Raw genomic sequence first — 20,806 nt, forward strand, 5'->3', positions numbered from 1 at the left:
GCAATGTATTTACTATACATATGTAAAGTTGACCTGTATGAAACATGAATAATTATAATCCTAAAATAAAAATTTTAAATGAGACTGTGAATTGTTATGCTTTAACTCTGAAAAATAGGTTAATGTGCGCCGATTTATAAAGAAAATATATTTTGTTTGGGAGAAAGTAAATACACAGATACTATGATGACTATAACAGAATGAAAATTGAAACTATACAAAGTTATTACTTGGTGAAGACGTTTATTCAAAATGACTTGATTTTTAAAATTTTTTTTTATTGTAAACAAATGGGATACATATTGTTTCTCTGTCTGTACATGGCGTAAAGGCATACCATTTGTGTAATCATAAATTTACATAGGGTAATGTTGTTTGAATCATTCTGCCATTTTTTCCCTTCACCCCCTCCCCTCCCACCCCTTCCCTCCATCTATACAGTCCTTCCTTCCTCCATTCCTGCCCCCCTCCCTAAACCCAACTGCAACCCCAACACTAACCCTTCCCACCCCCCATTATGTGTCCTCATCCACTTATTAGCGATATCATTCTTCCTTTGGTTTTTTGAGATTGGCTTATCTCACTTAGCATGATATTCTCCAGTTTCATCCATTTACCTGCAAATGCCATAATTTTATCATTCTTTATGGCTGAGTAATATTCCATTGTATATATATACCACATTTTCTTTATCCATTCATCAATTGAAGGACATCTAGGTTGGTTCCACAATCTGGCTATTGTGAACTGAGCAGCTATGAACATTGATGTGGCTGTATCTCTGTAATATGCTGATTTTAAGTCCTTTGGGTATAGGCCAAGGAGTGGGATAGCTGGGTCAAATGGTGGTTCCATTCCAAGTTTTCTAAGGAATCTCCACATTGCTTTCCAGAGTGGCTGCACTAATTTGCAGCCCCACCAGCTAAACTCAAAATGGATTAAGGATCTCGGAATCAGACCAGAGACCTTGCATCTTATAGAAGAAAAAGTAGGTCCAGAGCTTCAACATGTCGGCTTAGGACCAGACTTCCTCAACAGGACTCCCATAGCACAAGAAATAAAAGCAAGAATTAATAACTGGGATAGATTCAAACTAAAAAGCTTTCTCTCAGCAAAGGAAACTATCAGCAATGCGAAGAAAGAGCCTACAGAGTGGGAGAAAATCTTTGCCAATCATACTTCAGATAGAGCGCTAATCTCCAGAATCTATAAAGAACTCAAAAAACTCTACACCAAGAATGTAAATAATCCAATTGACAAATGGGCTAAAGAAATGAAAAGACACTTCACAGAAGATCGACAAGCAATCAACAAACATATGGAAAAATGTTCAACATCTCTAGTAATAAGAGAAATGCAAATCAAAACCACCCTAAGATTCCATCTCACCCCAATTAGAATGGCGATTATCAAGAATACAAGCAAAAAAATTTTTTAATACTTTCAAATAAGTCACTTGGAGCCAGTTTAATTAGTGACCTATCATTAGAATTCCTATGACAGGTTTTGAATGAATAAGTTAAACATTTCCTAAAGATAAGATGATGAAATACAAAGAACTTAAAATATTTTAATACATATAACTACAAAATCTTTTATTAAGTTTACTATCATTTTTCTAGTAAAACAATAGTCCATAAGGGTTGCTTATTGCAAATTGCCATTGTGAAACTACTTTGAATTCAGATGCCTTTGTTCAAATTAATACATATCATTCATTCTTATACAGAAACACATTTAACTTTATACATACTGCTTTTTTCTTTCTAAAGTTGTCACTAGTAGATGTGGTTGACATGATCGAAGAGAATCAAATCATATTGGCTCAATTCCTACATTCACCAATAGTTCAAAAACAACCCTCATTTTCAACTTGTGAAAAAAGTGAAAAAATGTATTTGAAGCATGAATCCCATTTTGTATTGTTTTAGAAAGAGAATGTTATATATTAAACACAGATTTAAAGTTAGTTTTAGTGTTAAAAAAGCATTAATAACAATTTCATCATTATTGAAATTAGAATCTAGCATAAAATTATTAATATAGCAAACACTAATAACATCTCTTCCTAAACCATTTTTCCAATTAACAGGTGAATTTCATTTTTTTGAGGCTTGCTTTACTCCTACTAGTAAATGCTAAAAATTTAGAGATAGGTTTCAGTCCCTCTACTTGATCAAATTCTAGTTAATAAAAGGGTTTCTGAATTTAATTTAGCATTTTCAAAAATTTATAACTATGCTTGATAATTTTATGTAACATCACTAAGAATTACTCTTGAATTTTAAAAATATAGACAAGCTAAACATCACTAAAAGGAATCAGATTATGTGAATAGAATCATTTATTGGAAATAGTTGTTTAAGTCTTTTAGCAATAAGTTAGTGGTCTCTTTTAAAGATATCACTTAACAGTGGTTGGAGATTCCAAATAGCATAGGAGAAACATTGAGCAATGATATCAATCTGCCTATATTTCACCATGCAATCTTCACAGATTTTATGCCAAAATTTTTGCAAAAAAGTTGGGTGCAACCATTATGTGAAACTTTTAAAAATGATTGTACCAATATTACTTATAAAATAATTTATTACTAAACTGTCTTTGGTGCAAGATTAGGATGCCCAGAAAACTCTTGTATGTTAATGCTCAATTGTGACTGTTGTGCAGTTAGTGAAATAAAGTAAGAGTAAAATAATGAAAAGCATGTTCTGTAATAGTTGGGCCTTTAGCAAGTGAATTCTTTTCATGTGGATCTTAAGTACTATATTATGTAATGGTCTAAAATGGTATTCTATGAAAGTGTATGATTTTAAACTATAAAATTTAGTTTCAATTACCACATGGGGGTTTGGTTTCGATCCCAAATAAGGCATTATTGTTTTAGGATTGTTTAGTTTCTTATCTTCTATGTGTAAAAGTTTTTTTCTGAGAATCTATTTATAATTTTTAGTGGCAGGGGGAGATGTCTGTGTCACCATGACATCTGGTACAGTACATATAATATTAATATCCTAGCTATAAATTTGTTTTCTCACGTGAGTACTGCTTTTCTCTTAGGTTGTGTTTTTTTTTTTTTTTTTTTAACTTTTTGGCTATTACTTTTCAACTTTTCTTAGGTTCTGAACAATTTTTTTCTGCTTATATATAAAAAAATAAACAATCCAATAGACTAAAAATGTATTTCTACATCTGGTTGGAATTAAACATACCAGTCAGTATCCATTAAAACTCATTTACTTCTCAAAGTTTCTCAAAGACCTACTTACATCGTGCTGTCTCCTAGTTCTTCATAGAGATGCGCACCGGGAGGGGGCGGGGTCTGCGGGTGCGGTGGTGCCATTGGAGCACAGGCTGGTGCTGCGGGCTTTGCTGCAGGTAGCGCAGATTGAATTTGTGCTGTCTTCGTGCTTTCAGCTTGCCGTCTTGGGTAAAGTAAGATTGTTTCATAAAATTCTCTTTAGAAATCATATGCTTTTCAGCAAGCTATCTTAATAATGAGATTGAGTTTGAACCACTTAAAATATTTCACATAATTATTTGAACTCATAAACTGATACTGTGACAGAAGCATCCTCGTAGATATCACTTACATATAATTGTCCCTTAATTCCTTAAAATATTTACTCCTTGAAGAAGGGAGACATTAATATGAATATTTGCAAGTTAAATTACATAATAATATTAAAGTTACAATGAGGGGAAATAAGTTGTGGTGTTCTATGATTGCATAGAAGGGTGACTATGGGTATCACTAATGCAGTGTGTATTTCAAAACACTAGAAAAAAAATTTTTAATGTTTTCACACAAAGAAACTATATGTGTTGGAAGATACAGATATGCTTACCCTGAATTGAACATTACACAACGTATGCATATATTAAAACAATAAATGGTACTCCATCAATATATACAATTGTATATATCCATTAAAAATTTTAAAAAATAATTTTACATGATGGGTAATTAAAATTGTAATGGATCATCTCATTAAATGAGGCATATAAGAGATTTTTCCTTTATTTTTCATCTATTTTGAGAAAAGTTATTTAAAAACTATTTAAATATTTTTGACATTACTTCACAGCAGCTGTGTAGGTATGCAATACAAAAGGGAGATTTGGTTAGCTGTTTTTCTTTTTTTTATTATTCCTAGGAACACCTGTGGTTCTTGTATTACAGATAGGTCACTGTTTTTGATTATCATGGGCGTTTATTGCTAAAGTGTAGAAATGATTAGAACACTCCATTTTATGTTTATTTTAGTTCTATCCAATTCTAAAATCAGCTCAATTCCATATATATCAAACCAAAGAGTACACAGCTATTATAAATGCCAAGTAAGTAATTAATATATAGTTCTGAACAGGGTAACTACTTGAGAAATATGGTATATGGTTTCTATTTTTCTATTTCATAAAATCATGTGAAAAACATCCATAATTATACTTACACTTTAAACCTGTTTGGGAAAGCAATGAATAAGAAAAAAGAGAAAACTACATTAAAGATAGCATGCTCATAATATTTTAATATATGATTTATTGTAAATAATGAATAATTTACTGGTTAAACTCATAATGACTCAGTTAATGGCATAGTAGGGAGATTCAGGATTTCAATTCAAAAAGTGAAAGTGGGGAGCACTTCATTATTACCATTACAGTTATAAAAGCTTCTAAAAAGTTCATTACAGGAAAATAAATAAATGAGCTAAATGGAATAGGAAAAACTGGATTAAAACACAGTGATGTGAATTTCAATTCTAACAGAAATGGAAAATTAAAGATGATTTGATCTTTTTAATTCCCTTGTTGGTTTTATTCAGATTGAAGAATATTAAAGGAATGAAGAAAGTCTTACAAGAAGCCCTGATTATACTCTTGTCCTTCCTTTTAAGCTGAAGTTAAACAGGAAGGTGGAAATTCATGACAATTTTCACTGTATTTGCTTTATACGTTTCTACACCTAGCAAATTTCAAAGACACATCATAATGTAAAAGAATAGCCAACCATTTCTATCTTATTTACAGGCAAAATTTGAAGGTACAACATTAGGTCCTAACATGTTAGATTTTTTTTTTTTGATAGCTAAGTAGAGCAGAACTCATTTTCTATAATTCTATTAATCTACAAAATGTAATAACTGAAATAAATGTATAAGGTAATGAGCTGATTACTGAACTAAAAGAGAATTAAATAATCATCTACCAAGGGTTTAAGTAATAAGCAACTCAATTTTTTTTAATTTTAGACTGCTGATAATAACATATAAATGCTTCAGTTTTGATCATTGTACTCTGTGTCAAACATAAGAATTTTTCTCACTAATTTTTTTTTCTACCAGGATATAAAATTGCTCCTTTGGGAAACAGATGGATGAAAATGGATAACTGGCAATACAAAAAGTTAATATTGGATTAATGGCTTAATTTAAAATAATTTACCCAGTATTATTTGTTCATACCTTCAGATTCAGCATATTGATTGATATATTAAGGATACATTAAGCTCCATGACATCAACCTAAAGATTATGTTGGCAATTTCACATTGTTTTTGTGATGAAAATATTACTCTAATGTCTTCATGTAAGTCATAATTTTCAAACTTCAGGTTGAAATCACCTTACCTTACTCAATTACTTAATTCAGAAGAAATTTTTCAGTGTTTGAGAGTAAAGGTAATAATTTAAGATTATATTAGGAATATTTTAGTACTTTCTCAGTAAGTATTTTAAGTAATTAATAACAGTTTTACTATTACTTCTTACTACTTGTTACATTAAGTAATTTATATAATTCATGATGCCTTTTTTTTATTTTCTTTTTGTAGGACCCTCAGGGATACCTAACTTCCTTTTTTTGGGGGTGGGAGGGAAGTACCAGGAATTGAACTCAGGCACAGTCAACCACTGAGCCACATCCCCAGCCCTGTTTTGTATTTTATTTAGGGACAGGGTCTCACTGAGTTGCTTAACACTTTGCTTTTGCGGAGGCTGACTTTGAAGTTGCCATCATCCTGCCTCAGCCTCTGGACCGCTGGGATTACAGGCATGCCTCACCATGCCTGGCATGCTACCTAACTTCTTGACCAGTTCTCTACTTTTTTCAATACAGATGTATTTAAAATAGTTACACATCAATCACAAAATGTCTGATACCTAATATCAAACCAAGGATATTGCTAGTGTACCTCAGCAATAGATATTTAAATAGTAATAATTACTTGATTATTTTGAAGGTCAAAATAAATTTTTAAATATAGATATTATAAATGGATGTGTTTGACTATAAAAAATGGAAAACTAAGGCTCTACACAACCAAAACATATCATCAGCTATTATAAGAGGTTAGATCAAGGTTACAAAGGAAGAAAGAAGTCACATGGAGAATTACACATGATATGCTATGATTTTATTATGATACTGTTAATACTGTGATCATCTGCATGAAGGTAAATTTAGCATTATGGATGAAAACCTATTATGGCAATATAGTGAGGTTTCATACCTTTCTTCGGAACTTGGTGAAGTGGTTATCTGGATATAACATTCTATTGTTTATTTTCCATGAGCTTCCCTCAGGAGGGGTTTAACCCAGAGAAGAGAATAAATAAAACTGCAGAAAATAAGCTAATCCTCCCACTGAATGAGATTACATTAGGAGCACAGGAACATTGAGCTGTACATAAGAAACTTGTGGAAAGTCTGTAGTGTTCTCCTTTTGAGGAAAGTGATTTAGTTCAAGAAAGATAAAGCATTCCCAGAACAGTTAATTATCAATATTTTTCAACTACAAAGTCACATTACCGGAGATGATTTTCTGTATATCTTCAAGGAACTATCCATGTTTAGCATCCTTGAATACTTACTGTCTGTAGCTAAGACCATCAAGATGGCAGGAATACAGCAGAGGATGATGAGGAAGGCCAGAGCCAGCAGAGCCCCTTCTGTGTATCCTAAACTTTCTCCTTGCTTTTTAATGCTGGTCACTGCCTCTGGAGTGCGGATCTCTAGAATGCGCCCTCCTTCCCCATAATATGGTTGAAAGTCTTTATTGATATCAAGCAGCTTGCCATCCAAAAACCTTTATAGTTAGATAAATAGTAAAATTAATGACACTGGGAGAGAAAGGCCCATTTTAAAATGAAATAATATTGTAAAATATTTTATGATTTTTAATTTTAATACATATTGAGAGTGTTATGGATAATAAAGGCATGTATAAAAAGCATCAGCAGTAAAGAAGATTAAGTACATATCTGTATCAATCAACACAGTTAATGATAATGACCCTTACCTGATAATGCTGACAAACTGAAGAAAAATGATTTTCAACACTATTAAACCTCCAATATTGAAATAATTGAAATCATTAAGTTAGTCAGATGGAGTAAAATATAATATTCCAAATTATGTAGCACCATTTAAAATTATATTCATTCATTTTTTTCTCTTGTGTCTTCAAGATGATCCTAAAGACAGAACAACACAATACCAACTGACCGAAGCCCAGATTCTGACAACATATGGAAACAGATCTGAAACTACAACCTAAGTCTTCAGACCCCAAATAAATGTTTTCTACCACATCATCTTAATTGTCAACATTCTCATATTTCAAACTAAAACAATGTTTTATAGGAAAAATATGAAGAAATATTGTTTTTTTCTGCTTAGGAAAAAAATGATTAAATCAATGATACAGGTAGAAATTATTGTAGTCAGGAAAACAATTAGTCATCAAATTAGTCATCAAGTTAATCCTATTATTCTTGCAAATCTTTCCTCTAAATAGCACAATACTAACTATGGGTATTACACTGTGGAGGAGACTAAAGGAATAATTATCACTTAATCTTATTATTTGGTTTCATATTTTGTACTATGATTAGTAGGCACTATATTTTTTCAAAATTTCTGGATAACTTCTGTAAAGTCCTTTATAAATGCCACATATGATACAATACTTATATCATAAATGACACAGAACCACAGATGTTTTAGTTAGTTTTAATTTTTTAGGATTTTTATTTAAAGGTCAAATGTTTTAATATTAAAAATTGGAAAACATGAACTATTTCAAGAAAAACAAAATTACACATGATTCTGTGATGCAAAGACAACTGTACTCACTGCTAAGATCTTGGCATATTCAAACTAAATCTTATTTTAAATTAATGAATATTATTAAAACATTTTGATTATATAGCACAAAATAGTAATAGTATTTTAAAATTATATTTCCTAATTCAAAAATACCATTCTTATGTTGAAAACCATGGAAAACATAGAGATTCGTGAAAGAAAAGTTTTAAATGGCTCTAAATTTCACCATCAAAATTTAATGGATAGAGCAGAAAGATAAGAAAATGGGGAAGGGTTGATCAATAATTATCGAGTTATGGTCAGAATATGGTTTTTTTATTATTATTATTATTATTATTAGTTAATTAATTAATTTATTTGCATACTGGGGATTGAACTTAGCAGCACACAATCACTGAGTCACAACCCCAGCCCTATTTTGTATTTTATTTTAGAGGCAGGATCTCATTGAGTTGCTTAGAGCCTTGCTTTTGCTTTGAAGTTATGATCCTCTTGCCTAAGCCTCCCACGCTACTGAGATTACAAACATGCGCCACCATGCCAGGCCGAAGTAATATTCTATTATGATCTTGTATAGTAGGATGACCATCAATAACTATTATGTACTTTATATTTCAGAAAGCTTGAAGAAAGGAATCTGAATATTTTCACTATAAAGAAATGATACATGTAGGAGCAGATAGGTATGTTTGACCTGACTTAAGCAATATACAATGCACTTTATATCATAATATCCACACTACCCAGGATACACATATTTTTTATGTCTTCTTGTATTAAATAAAGAAAAAAATAGCCAAATGCCATGCTTTTGGATTTTTACAGCATATTTATGCTTTTTTGACACTATTTGTTCTAATTTTCAGCATGATCATGCAGATTTTAAATTTATTTAACATTCTCTTCAGACCTTTCAAACACGAAAAAAAGATGCTTGGTATCAGATGAATTCTAATAGATAGTTTGTTAGTCATTCAATTTAAGAAACCTAATGGCCCAGATAATTCAATTTTGGGTTTGAAGCTACATATTTTCTTAACTTAAATTTTCATACTGCAACATAAGGCAATTTCAATCCCTAATTAAAATCATATCTGGTTTTTATAGATGAGAAATAAACTTTTTATAACAATTTTCCTAGATTATGTTTTACGTGTTGAACAATATAATAAAGTTTTAGTCATTTTGTTTGAATTTCTTATCAGATAAAGAAAGACATTCTCAATGAGGTATAGATTAAGAATCAAATTGTAGGAAATATATTATTAAAAGTGGGAAAAATCAGAACTAAAAGATAATCATTAATTGCAGGGATAATCTACTCTTATCAAGTGGAATTGATTTGACAGATCTCAATTTACTGAACACATGTCCAAATCATGTAAGGAAGATTTGTTAGTCATACAGGTGATCCTTTTTGAGTTTGTATCTAGACTACTGTACTACTTTTTGTACATTGCCTAAATATTTTTGAGTCAAAACAGTTTTTTTCCTAAAAATATGGTGAATTTTGTTTTATTGCTCTTTGGAATTTTACCAAGCAAATTAAATGTATTTTATAGAGCCATAAAAGCAAATAAGAAAAAATAAGCTAACATTTTGATGAACTGGTATGTGTATATTCAGAAATAAGGTTAAAGTAACAGAAACCTGTTGAGGGCCGTCTTGGACAAGATGGCGCCTGGCAGTGAACCAAAGGGCACTGGCTACTAAAATAAGGAAGTACCCAAAAAGGTTGATTGCTTACTAGTTCCTTGGAGACTTAATGACGTGTTAACACCACGCTCAGGATTAGCTATCTAATATCATGCCGTGTGTGGACAGCTCATGATTCATATAGTGCTATGCTGACATTCCTCTACATGCTCTCCTGCGTGAGAGAAAGCTTTGCTATAATTGGCTGATAAGCTAGGAGCCTGGGAGAGGAGAGAGGGAGAGGGTAGGAGAAGGGAGATAGTGGAAGAACAAAGGAGGCAGAAAAACAGAGAGGACGCAATAAATCTCGTCAAGTAAAGATTGGTGGTGGCTCCTTTCTCCGCGCCGGTTCTGCTGGACGGAACAGAAACCCACAAAGAAAGAAGCATTTTTACTCCTTCTGAAATTCTTTTCCATAAATGTCCATAAGATAGATTAGGGACAAGATGGGAGACAAGAGAAAAATCTCTTTCAAGGAGCAAGAACAAGAAAGAATAAATCAGTTAAGGCTGTGGCATGGGCACAAACACTAGACCATTTCCCAGAGATTATCTCACACATAACAAGAGTTTCATGCAGGGGATGAACCTCCATCCCTAGAGTTCAGGCAAAGGCCTATGTTTTTCTTTTGCATAAGCAAAAATCTACTACATCTAAAGGAGGAGCAGTAGGTCCCCTGGGCTTAGTATCCTCTGCACCAGTACAAAGTGGAGGTTTCATGCTGGTTAAGCAGGGGCAAAAGACTCACTGTCAAGACAAAAAAAAAAAAAAAATACCAAAAGCAAGGTGTGCCTGTCACAGGAAGGGGAGGACAAAATCTGAAAAACACCACCCCAATGTCTAAACACAGCTGGAAAATGAGAACAAAGGAACCTCCCAATCCACACCCCAACCTTGGATTAAGATTAGAACCAAGGCACAAGTAAGAGCAGCATAACACTGCTGGAAGGAAAAGAGGAGGGGAAGAGTCTATCCATGGCACAGGACTTCAGGGACCTTTAGCAGGGAAGGGTTTAATAAGAAGTAAGAGAACATTCCAGCACTTCAGACTCTATTTTAAGAATGAAGTGACCACATTCCATCAGGAGAAAATGTGAACTCTGTGACACAAGGAAAGTAATGACTTTCCCAAAACTAATTCCTGAATAGATTTACTCAACAGAAAAGGGAGTATGTGCATGTATCCTCATAAACTCCTGCTTACTTCAGTTCTTACAGTTTTACATATCTGGTATTCAATCAAATAAGACACAAATAGACTAAAAAAGAAAAGAAACACACCAGTCTTTTCAAGTAAGAAAGAGAGTAACAGAACCAGATTCAGTTAACCTAGATATTGGAAATACCAGAAAGGAACTTGGATACAAGGCTGAAGAATACAATATAGAATTCAGAAGGAAGTGGAAAGCATGCCTGAACATGGGGAGATTCTCTACAGTGTTGAAAACTATAGAAAAGAATCTAATGGGAATGCTAAAGATTTCTACTTAAAATGATATCAAGATGAAGAATTTATTCGATGAACTCATCAATAGGCTCACACAGATGAATCCGTAACTTAAAATCAGGGCATGAAAAAGTATCCAAATTAAAAAACAAAGATAATATTGGTACGGGAGAAGGACCAGAACAGAGATCCAAACACCATGAGAAAAACTGGATTGTCATTGTAGTCACAGAAAGGGAATAAAGAGGAAATGGGACTTCACAACTATTTGAAAATATTCAGTATTTATAGCAACATTTATTGAAAAACTTCTCTTTCTCCAAGTTTAAAATTTTGTCAAGAAGAAGTTGGGTGGAAATGTGAATATATTTTTGACTCTGTATTCTGTTCAATGATCTATGTGTGTTTTGATGGCAGTATTATGTTTTACAATATATTTTGAAGCCAGTAGTGTGGTGCCTCTGAGTTTGTTCATTTTAGTTAAAATTGCTTTGGCTATTTGATTCTTTTGTGTTTCCATATGATATTAGACCTTTTTATTTTCTATTTCTGTGAAGAAGACTTCTGCTATTTTGAAAGGGATTGTACTTAATCTGCAGATTGGGGTAGTATGGACATTTCTACAATACTCATTGTTAAGTAAGAGGAATACTTCAAAAATGGTTATAGACTGGGCAAATATAACAAAAAGTAGATGGTGGTTATCTAAAGCCAGGGTGGAGGAGAGAAATCAAAAATAACAACTAATTGTTATGAATTTCCCTTTTATGTGATAAAAGGTTCTAAAATTAGTTGTGGTGCTGGTTGCCCAACTCTGAACACTAGGAACCACTGGATTAAACACTTTAAATGGGTGATTATATTGAATTACATCTAAAAAAAAACTGTTTAAAAGATAAATATTTGAAGTGAAAAGTTTGAGAAATATTCTAGTAAGAAAAACAATAAAAATAACAAAAACAATAAAAATAACAAAAACAAAGGGACAAACAAAAATGTTGGTCCCATAAATTCAAAACTAGATAAATGTGGTACATATTTATTACAAAGAATTAGTCAATTCGGATATTCACAAATACCAAAAATCAAAATACCAATAAACTTGCCAAACAATACAAGTTATTTACACATCAATCGGAATCATTTCAGTCTTCTTCATGTCTGTACAGCTTTTTATTTTTTGTGTTTGCTTAATTTAAGTCCATTATATAAAATCAAGGTGAACTTACTACAGTAATTATTATTGCTTTTATTATTGTTTCTAATCATATGATCTGAGAATTCCAACATCTTCAGTTACTTAGATTTTGGGATTAAGAAAAATTGAGGAAATAGCCCTATATCCACTGTCCTGGGGTAGATAGCAATTTAACATTCTATTGTATTTGTTCAGTGTTAAAAACTAAATTTTCAGTAATTTTTATTACTACAGAAGAAATGATGATACATGTGCGTAATCAGTCTTGGAATATGTGTGCGTGTGCATAAAATTTTATTGTAAAATATTTCAAGGAACAATTACAGGGTTAAAAAGAGACCAGTGTTTCCCAAATAGTTCCAGATGAAAATTGGTAAATTTTAATAATTCATGGCAACTCTACTCTCTCCTCAGCATAAATTATTTTTTTCTTTTATCAGTGTTCTCTATTTTTTCCAACTATTATATCCCTAACATGTTTGCCAGAATAATTCAAATTATAATTATTATTATTTTACTCTTTAAACCAAGTGCATGTATATTTTTTTATTTAGGAAAATCATTCTAAACTCAGTCTATTATCAAATTTTTAAATAAAACAAGTTTAAATAGAAAACACAGAATGTGGGTGGATTTTTAGAAAAGAAGAAAAATTCTAATATTTATAACAGAAAGAATATATGTAGTCTAGTCCTTCAAAAAATTTTAAATAATAAAATGCACAAAATTGGCTTCGTAGGTTTGAATATGACTTTATTTGGAGAGTGATTATATATAGCCTGAGGGAGCTATTACTTTAGTCATCTCTATTTTCACACAGTGATTAGTGTACTGTCTTTCATAAAAATGTCTTAAAATAAATTGATCAATAACATACTTAATAACTATGACTCTTTTAAAATTACACTGATAATCATTATCTTGTTGCTAAAGTAGAAGCAAAGGATTTTTTCAATAAGCAGATTTAAAATTAAATTGAAAGTTTATGGATTTTAGTGAAAATTAATAAGTAGGTATTTGCTAAATAAATGTATACATACATATATGATACATGTAAATTTGAACATGGACATCTTTCTATGCTGTTTAGTATGAATAGACAAATTTAAATTCTGAAACCATGATATTTGGAATAAATTTTGTATAAGTGTTTGTAAATATACAAACTATTTTGAATAGATGCATGTGATTTCATATCAACATGTATTTTAAATTAAAAATGTTTACATGGAATTATAGTCTAAGAATCTGTTCGTCACTAGGTGTCACTAGAGTAAAGCAAAAAAGTTAGGTTTTTTTTTTTTTTTAAAAGATTCAACTTCTGTAATAACATCTAAAGGAAATAAGTAGGAGCATTTTATTTGATTCTGACCCCCATTTTTTAAGGAGATGTAACTCAAATATTCAAGTCCACCCCAAGTTTATACCAGGATGAAATACCCATAGGGTATAGACTTAAATTGGTGTGATTTTTTTCTTTGTTCTCCACCCCCAAATCAAGGGGGGGGGGGAAATCAAGTGCTAATTTTTGCTGACTTGACAGACTTGTGAGAAAGCTGGATTTCTTCCTAACAGTCAAGTCTACTGAAATTGTTGTAGGGAAACTGCTGCTCTAGGAATCTGTATTTTCTTCTCAAACAGGCAAGGTCTTAAACAAAAGTGAGACCCTAACATGAAGGGATTACTACCTCCTCCTTTTTTTTTTTTTTTCTTTTTCTTTCTTATTTTTATTTTTCCTTGTTTTGGGTATGCTGGGGATCTAACCCGTTGCTTCAAACATGCTAGGCAAGCACTCTACCACTGAGTTACATACCCAGTGTCGCTCTCGCCAGCAAGAACGACCCGGAGACGTGATGGGTGGCAAGCTTCTTTATTAACAGCAGATTCTTCTTCCTCTTTTGGGGGAAGCTACACCTCACTATATGCCTCCAAGCGACCAATCATCATACAGAGCACGAGGGGAGAGCGTGGACAGATACAGGCAGCATATACAGGCATGCAGTGTCCATGAGGGGGCCTCATCCAATCACTGAAACTTCCTCAAGCGACATCAGTTGTTTGCGCACAAGCTAGCTACACTCAACCACACTGGCATCCTGCCAGGCGCCATCTTGGCCTTGCCACACCTATGGCCAGGGGTCCGGCCGAAACCCCGACAGTTCCCCCTTTTCTCTTTTAAAAGGAAAAGGAAAGCTCGGGACCGTGCCTGTCTTAGGCGGAGTGGTCAACCACCGTCCTTACCCGTCATCGGATAACTGTAGAGCATGCTACAGCTCCTGTCTTAGGTTGGTACGGGGTCACCTCCTTCCTTACCCGTCTGGCTAGCGATCCAGCATCGTGAGCCATACTTGTGGGGAACTGCCGGCCTCTAGGGCAGCCATGGCCTGATGAAAGATGATACGATCTCTAGCTTGATCTCAGCGCATGCGCATGATAAAGCGCGTGAGGAAGATAACAGTAATAACCATGAGTGTACACAGAGCTCCCATTCCTGCCCATTGCTTTACAAAGCTGAAAGAGGAGGATAACCAATTTAGCACTTCAGACATTGGAGCTACATCAACTCTAGTAGCATTAAGGCTAACAATTTGAGATCTAAGAATAGCAGTAAGATTATCAAATTCGTAAGACCAGTTGGTACGTAGCTGAACAGACAAGATTCTAGACAAGTTTGCTGCATAGCTGAAGTTATGGTAAGCTACAGGTGTAACGCACAGTCCCGCCAGATGATAAATACATCCCACGTTTAACAGTTCCTGTAAAATGTCCATTTGTTCTTGAAGTAAGTCCACTCGCTGGTTTACTAAAAGAATCCCTGCTTTTAAGTGTTGATCCACTGTCTGCTGAGTAGATGTTGGTTTAGGGTCTCTTTAGTCTGTAAGGCTGCAGCTGTATTTTCGGCCAAGTGATTGTTGTTGCTGTCTGTATGGTTGTGTCAATGCTGCTGCTGCAGAGGCTGCAATGGCAGTGATCACAACTGCTGTGATGCCAAGATCTCTTCTGTTTCTTGATAATAGCACTGGCAGTTCTGTATCTGTAACAAAGACTGGGACTGGTAGGAAGGTAGGAATACGCATTAAGACTGATCATGAGAACCTAGAAGCATTCCAACATTGAGAGAGATTGAGAGAAACATCTTTTTTGTTTGTTAGCAAAAACATAAAAGGGGGAAAAAACACAAACTGGCGTAGGTGGAAACGTAATATTTCTGGTCCTCCTAAGAGAGCAAAGAAAGGTTGTAAATTAGTATATCCTGAGGTCTAAGTGAAGAGTAGCCAGCTGTAGAAGGATTGACACGTCTCATGCCTAAATGAACATCATTATTTGTAAAATTATCATTAAAATTGGGAGTGAAGAAGAACCCTTGTTGAACAGGAGAAGCTGGTATAGGCAATCCCGTAGAAGCATTAGTGCTAAATATGGGAGGGAATAAAGAGGAGGTATTAGTTAAAGGCAGAGGATATGGCCAAACTCTAACTATAGCCCATAAGTTCCGAGTCTGGCTGTCCAGTTGTATCCTTATTGTTGTCACTCTCATGTTGTATTGTTCTGGTCAGTCTCTCAGGAATCCAGACCGGAGTTTGTTGATCCTGCGGGAAAACACAAACAGACCCTCAGACCCACCGAAGAACTGGATCTGGGCCTTTCCATGTTCCTGTGAGAATATCTTTCCATTTTACCCACACTTGAGTACTTGTGGGATTAGCATGCCTTTCTGCAGCCGTATGTCCATTCTTATCCACATTTAAAAAATTTAAAATAAAAAGTACTAGATTTAGTTTATCTTTAGGTGCTCTAAAGTCAGCACCTATTCCCCCTTTTTGTTTTATTAAACAATTTTTTAACGTTAAATGAGTGCGTTCCACTATACCTTGTCCTTGAGGATTATAAGGAATTCCTGTGATGAGTTGTATATTAAAAGTTTGTGTAAATTGTAAGAAACTTTTGGATGTGTAAGCCGGCCCATTATCAGTTTTAATGATTTTTGGGACGCCCCAGGCTGCAAATGCTTGTAAGCAATGTTGTACAACATCTTTAACTTTTTCCCCAGTGTGAGCAGAGGCCATGATCACCCCTGAAGCGGTGTCTACTGAAACATGAATATACTTAAGGTTTCCAAATTCTGAAAAATGAGTAACATCCATTTGCCAAATATGATTAGGTAATAGTCCCTTTGGATTTACTCCAACAGACTGTACTGGCAATAGAGGAGCACAATGTTGACATGTTTTAACAATTTGTCTAGCAACATCTTTAGAAATATTGAATTTTCTTTTAAGGGTGGTGGAATTAACATGAAATTGGGTATGGAACATTTTAGCCTGTTCTAACATAGTAAAAGCAAAAACAGTTTTTGTTGCCCTATCAGCTTCAGCATTAGCTCCGGCAAGTGGACCAGGCAGTCCAGAATGAGCTCTAATATGTCCTACATAAAAGGGATACTTGCGGTCCAAGATTAAGGCACGTAAAGTATGAAAATAAGGAGCAACAGCGGACCCATCAGGGATATAAGGAACAGTCTCCAAACAAGGCACTGATTGTACTATATAATGACTGTCAGATAATAGATTGAAAGGCTGTTCTATCATAATGTTAAAAGCTAAAACTACTGCAGCAAGTTCTACTACTTGGGCAGATGAAGGAGGAAGAATTATAGTTTCTGTTTTATTTCCAATTATTACAGCTCCAACTCCATTTTTTGAACCATCAGTAAAGACCGTTTGGCAATTTGGCAAAGGCTGTGTTCTGGTAATTTTAGGGAATATAACAGGAGTGTTTTTACAAAATTGTATCCAAGGATGTTTAGGATAATGATTATCAAAAGTTGCTGTAGTTGAACAGTGTAAAACAGCCCAATCGTCATCATGTTGAACTAACCACTGTATTTGAAGTTTGGTATAGGGGACAATAACAATCTTAGGGTGGCTTCCAAATATTGTAACACAGGCTTCTAACCCCTTATATATCAACTGAGCTGTGGCTTTTGGAAATGTCTGTAACTGTTTTGTAGGCGATGCTGGGAGATTAATACTTTGTAAAGGTCCTCCTTGCCATATAATTCCATATGGACTATGTTGTTCTGGAATAATGATTAACATTAGAGGCTGGGATGGATCGCATCTTTCTGTATGATCTGACTGTAATCTTTGTTCCACCAATGTAAGAGCTCTTTGTCCTTCTGGAGTAAGGATCCTCAGGGAACAAAGATCAGGATCTCCCTTAAGTATATCAAATAAAGGTTTTAATTCTCCTGTGGTAATTTTCAAATATGGCCTAATCCAATTTATATCTCCAAGAAGTTTTTGAAAGTCATTTAAAGTTTTAAGTTCACTAGTTCTAATAGTTAATTTTAGTGGCTTTACCATAGTAGCCGTAAGTTTAGTGCCCAGATATTCTTGAGTTTCTCCCATTTGTAACTTTTCTGGAGAGATGTTTAAACCATATTGTTGTAGAGTAGATATTAAGAATTGCAAAGCCTTTTCTAGTAATCGTCTATTTTTATGGCAGATAAGGATATCATCCATATAATGATAAATTAATAAATCTGGAAAAGTGTCCCTTGTAGGTTTTAAGGCTCTGTCTACATATATCTGACATAAAGTGGGACTATTAGTCATGCCTTGAGGCAGTACAGTCCATTCAAATCTTTGATCAGGCTGTGCATGATTGAGAGAAGGTAAAGTAAAAGCAAATCGCCAACAATCCTTTGCATGTAATGGAATTGAGAAAAAACAATCCTTTAAGTCTAAAATAATGGTGGGCCAATTTTTAGGTAAGGCTGTGATTAATGGCAATCCCCGTTGTAGAGGACCCATAGGAAACATCTGTGCATTGATAGCCCTTAAGTCATGTAATAATCTCCATTTTCCAGACCTTTTTTTAATGACAAAGATGGGTGTATTCCAGGGGGAAGTAGAAAGTTGTAAATGACCTTCCTGTACTTGTTCTTGTACTAATTTATGAGCCGCTTGTAATTTTTCTGTAGTTAAGGGCCACTGTGGAATCCATTGCGGCTTATCATCTTTCCAAACTATTGGAATAGGTGTAATAACAGTGGCCCCTACATAAAACCCAGCCCTTTGAAATCATTTTTTGGAGGAGGAAGGGGGATGGGCTGTGAAGACCCTTGTTGTTCCTTCCCTAATCCTAGACCTTCTGTATACTTCATTTTTCTCATCATACGTGTTGCAGGTTTAGAATTAATGTTTGTTGTCAACTTAGCATTCATCTGAGTTAAGACATCCCTTCCCCATAAAGAAATAGGTATTTTACAAACATATGGTTGGAAAACCCCTGAATGACCCTCATTATCCCTCCAAGACAGTGAAGCAGCACTCTGGTTAGGCGATTGAGCCACTCCCAACCCTTGTAAATTTTGATTAGCTGTAACTATAGGCCAACCTTTGGGCCAAACTGCCTCACTTATTATACTTTTATCAGCTCCTGTGTCCAGTAATCCTATAAAAGGTTTATGCCCTACTGTTAATTGCATAATGGGTCTATCTTGGAGGTCCATAGTAAAATTAGCCCAGGGTCCGCCTGTAGACCCGAATCCTTTATCTCCTCTTGTTGTCTCCTTACTAGGCCATAAGGAATGCTGGCTAGGCAAAATTAACATTTGTGCTATTCTGTCTCCTGGAGAAATGACTGTAATCCCTTTGGGTGAAGAAACCATAGCCCTAACTTGTCCTTGAAAGTCTGGATCAATTACTCCTGGGTGGACTATAAGACCTCTTAGAGTAGAAGAACTTCTGCCTAGGAGCAATCCTACTGAGTCTGTAGGAATATTGCCATCCCAGTCTGTGTCTAACATCTGTACACCCATCTCGGGTGTTAGCATGAGTCTGGAGGTGGCACAGATGTCCAGTCCTGCGCTCCCTGAGGTGGCCCTTCTGGGACCTGCCTGGACTGTACCTTCTGATCTGATGGCGGATAAGTCCACCTGGGTTTGGTTGGTAAAGACATTGCCACCCCGTACATTTGGTTTGGGCCCCGAGGTGCTGGGCCCGGTCTCCCGTTTTTTGAATTCCCCCAATTATTAGGTGGTAGTGGAATCCCATCAATGTCAGCAACAGATCTACAATCACTTGCCCAATGATTTCCCTTTCTACATCGAGGGCATAATTGAGGCTTGGGTCCTCCTATAGTCCCTGTGGAAGATGTAGCTGTTATTCTACCAGACACTCTTTGAGGACATTGTTTTTTAACATGTCCCTCTTGTCCACATTGAAAACATCCTTTGGGACGAGCCCCCTTTTGGTTTTGCATTACTTGTGTAAGTGCTGCGGCCATAACTTGTCCCTGGATCACAGGTTCTGTAATTTCCCTGCAAATTTTTATGTAAGCAGATAAATCTTTATTCTTCCATGGCCTAATAGCTTCTCTACAGAATCTATTTGCATTTTCAAAAGCCAATTGTTTTATTAATGGCATAGCCTGGTCTGCATCTCCAAACATCCTACCTGCGACCTGCATAAGCCTGTCTACAAAATCTGCATAAGGCTCATTAGGCCCTTGTACTATTTTTGATAGCTGTCCTTGTAGCTCACCAGTGCCACATAATGTCTTCCAGGCCCTAGTGGCTGCTACAGCTATCTGTTGAAAAACTCCAGGAGGATATTGAATCTGTGCCTGTGGTCCAATGTATGGTCCAGTACCTGTTAACATCTCTAGATTCCATTGTGGATTACCTGCAACGGCATTCCTGCGCGCAGTTTCCTGGCAAAAATCTTGATTTTGAACCTTCCATTCTATATATTGCCCTCCACTCAAAACTGCTCTTGCCAAATTGCTCCAATCATCAGGAGTAAGAAAGAGGGTAGACATAGATTCTACAATAGATACTGTAAATGCTGCTTGTGGTCCATAAGTACTAACTGCTTCTTTAAGCTGCTTTACCAACTTAAAGTCTAAAGGCTGGTGAAACCTTTGTTGATTTTGATCTTCCATAACAGGGTAAAACCCTCTTTCAATCCCATAGATTTCTTTCCATTTTTTTGTTTTACACTCTGAACAGGAGCACTCTTTAGTGCAACCTGGATAAAAAGGCGGAGGCCACTCATAAGGTGGCGCTGAAGGAGTACAAGTCACTTTCTGAGTTACTTCCTCATTTATTTTAAAGTGCGCCACAGGCTTTACTTCCTCTTTGTCCCCTATCTGTGGTTTTGTTAGCACTTCCTCCTTCTTTTTCCACTGCGCCACTGCATATTTTTGTAAGCTCAATTCTTGTAAAGCCTCTTGTAACGCCTTTTCTTTGTCTTCTAGCTGTTGCCCTATGCCCTCCAATTCCCTTAATGCCTGTTGATTAATTGAACCAGCTTGAGAACATTTTGTTTCCTCACTTATTTTGTGTAA

At 34.9% G+C, this 20,806-nt stretch overlaps 1 pseudogene; it reads right to left on the reverse strand.

The window, feature by feature from the left end:
• The window catches only part of LOC124985699 (protocadherin-15-like), a 139,421-nt pseudogene that overhangs the window by 14,989 nt on the left and 103,626 nt on the right, over positions 1 to 20,806 (reverse strand).

Source organism: Sciurus carolinensis, chromosome 5 (assembly GCF_902686445.1).
Source record: "Sciurus carolinensis chromosome 5, mSciCar1.2, whole genome shotgun sequence".
In the NCBI taxonomy this organism is placed as follows: Eukaryota; Metazoa; Chordata; class Mammalia; order Rodentia; family Sciuridae; genus Sciurus; species Sciurus carolinensis.